Source organism: Acanthisitta chloris, unplaced genomic scaffold, assembly GCF_000695815.1.
Source record: "Acanthisitta chloris isolate BGI_N310 unplaced genomic scaffold, ASM69581v1 scaffold1928, whole genome shotgun sequence".
Classification (NCBI taxonomy): domain Eukaryota; kingdom Metazoa; phylum Chordata; class Aves; order Passeriformes; family Acanthisittidae; genus Acanthisitta; species Acanthisitta chloris.
Window position 1 is genome coordinate 25,179 of NW_008685170.1, and position 2,330 is coordinate 27,508.

General features: G+C 43.5%; 1 protein-coding gene across 1 annotated transcript in view; it reads left to right on the plus strand.

The window, feature by feature from the left end:
- Positions 1 to 2,330, plus strand: part of UVRAG (UV radiation resistance associated) — a gene marked incomplete at its 5' end in the record, with an annotated part of 28,727 nt that overhangs the window by 24,894 nt on the left and 1,503 nt on the right. The window lies entirely within an intron of this gene.

Here is a 2,330-nt window from a genome sequence, read left to right on the forward strand (position 1 = left end):
TCCTCTGTTAACTGGGAAGTTATTTTGTAGACAGAAGAGATTAACAATTTATTGCTGCTACATTTAGATCACTTGGTACAGGTCATTCTGTTGCTTCAGTGTAGTAAGGAAGGGAATTTTTTTTTGGTTTCTGGACTGAAGAGGCATTGTTCAGGTGTTCATAACATACTCACTTGAGTAGCCTTGTCATAACAACCTTTTAAAAAACCCTCTGGATGTGGAAAGTAATTAATTTATTACCCATTTGCCTGTAAGGTCTAGTTTTACAAAGGAATTTAGGAATGTTTCTAGTTAGGAGGAATTTGAATTTTAGTGCCCACACCAGCAGTTTGTAAGGCTGTTTTTCTTGAGCTAATTAGACACCACAGTTTTCATGTTGGCTTACTCAGACACTTAAATTTCTTTGGTTGCATAAAACAGTTGCTGCTATGTCTAAATTGAGCTGAATAACAGTTGTTGAAGCATCACAGATTGTCCTGAGTTGGAAGGGACCCATAAGGATCATCCAGTCCAATTCTTGTCCCTACACAGGACACCCCAACCTCAACACCATGTGCCTGAGAGCATTGTCCAAACACTCCTTGAGCTCTGTCAGGCTTGGGGCCATGACCACTGCCCAGCGGAGTTGTTCTAGTGCCCAACCACCCTCTGGGGGAACAATCTTTTCTTAATATCCAGCCTAACCCTCCCCTGACACAACTTCACACCATTCCCTTGGGTCCTGTCACTAGTTGCCAGAGAGATCAGGGCTCCTCTGCACCTCCCCTCACGAGGAAGCTGCAGGCTGTGATGAGTTCTCCCTTCAGTCTTCTCCAGGCTGAAGAGGCCAAGTGACCTCAGCCCCACTGCAGGTAATTTGGGGTTTGCCCATTAGGCAGTCTTAGATAAGACTGTGCCATACTTAAATCTTTGCCCTTTCAAATGTCCAATCTAAGAGAAATGAATTTGAGCAAGTCTGAGGCACATTCCAGCACAACAGATAAGAGTGGCTGGTCCCAGCCTGTGCTTTGGACTCAGTTTTGTAAAGAAGAGGGAGGAGGAAGGTCTTTCCTGCCCAGTTCTGTTGTACAGAGCAACTGCTTGTCCTTCTCTCTGTGCCAAAGGTGGGACATGCATCTTGTCGCATCTCTTTGGTAAGACATGCAAGTCACCATGTTATCCTGTCCAGGTAGGAGGGAGATATTTCAGCTCTGCAGCACATGCAGAATGGGAAAGGCAGTAAAACCTTAGACCTCTTGCTCTGAAAAGTAGCATCTACTTCATTGCAACATGTCTTGTATTTAAGCAGTGATCTGAAGAAATCAGTTAGCACTTGTCCTGAAGAATTAGTTCACATCAACATAGGATGATGTATCATAGAATGATGGTATGTTAAGGGGTTGAAATGGACCTTAGAGATCATCTAGCCCCAATCCCCTGCCCTGGGCAGGGACACCTCCTACCTGACCACATTGCTCAAGGCTTTATCTAACCTGGCTTTGTACTCTGCCAGGGTTGGGGCATCCAACTTTGGCACTTGGACCCAGAGAAGTGTCTTGAATGACATTTGGCTGTGTGAATACATGCACATCCAGGAATTTGGGTAAATTCCTAAAGCTTGCCATTTAACTATAAAGATAAGCAGGATCTCATCAAATATGTAACACAGAGTATTCATCTTTTTTCTGACTGAAGGCAGAATGCACCAAGCTGGAGGAAACGAAGTGGAAACAATCTATCCCCAGTGTATACAATCAGTGCTTCAGATTCTTGTGTTTGTCATATTGCATCATTTTAAAAAGAAATGGTTGATTGTGTAGGGCTTGGTTGACACACGGAACTGCAGATGATTTGCGAAATTTGCATTGAAGAGGTCTGAAACAGCTGTTAAAATCTAAAATAAAAGGTGATGTTTTTGCTGTTAGCTGCATGTGTGGCCCTGACCTCTCTACTTCACTATCTGCAACTGTTTGTTCTGAAAAACTTCTTAAGGTGATTTGAGGGGTTTATGCAAGAGAAGGAAGCCCTGCAGAGGTGTTAAGGGGCAGCCTGGAAGGAGGTGAGATGGGAGAGGAAATTAAAGAGCGTTAGTACTCCTCACTGCCTTCCCATAGGGATTCTTACTCTTCCCAGGGGGACTTGTTTCAATCTACTTGATCCTTTTTAAAAAGGGGAGCAAAGCAAAACGTGGAAAAGGATCCGCACTAGGGACTACTCCTAACTGCCATTCCAAGATTTTTTCCTGCAAGACAGATCCCAAAATGTATCAGGCTTTGAGCAAGAGTTTCTCTTAAATGGAGTTAATTAAGGAGACTCATACCAACAGCAGTTGAATCTTAGGGTTATGTGTT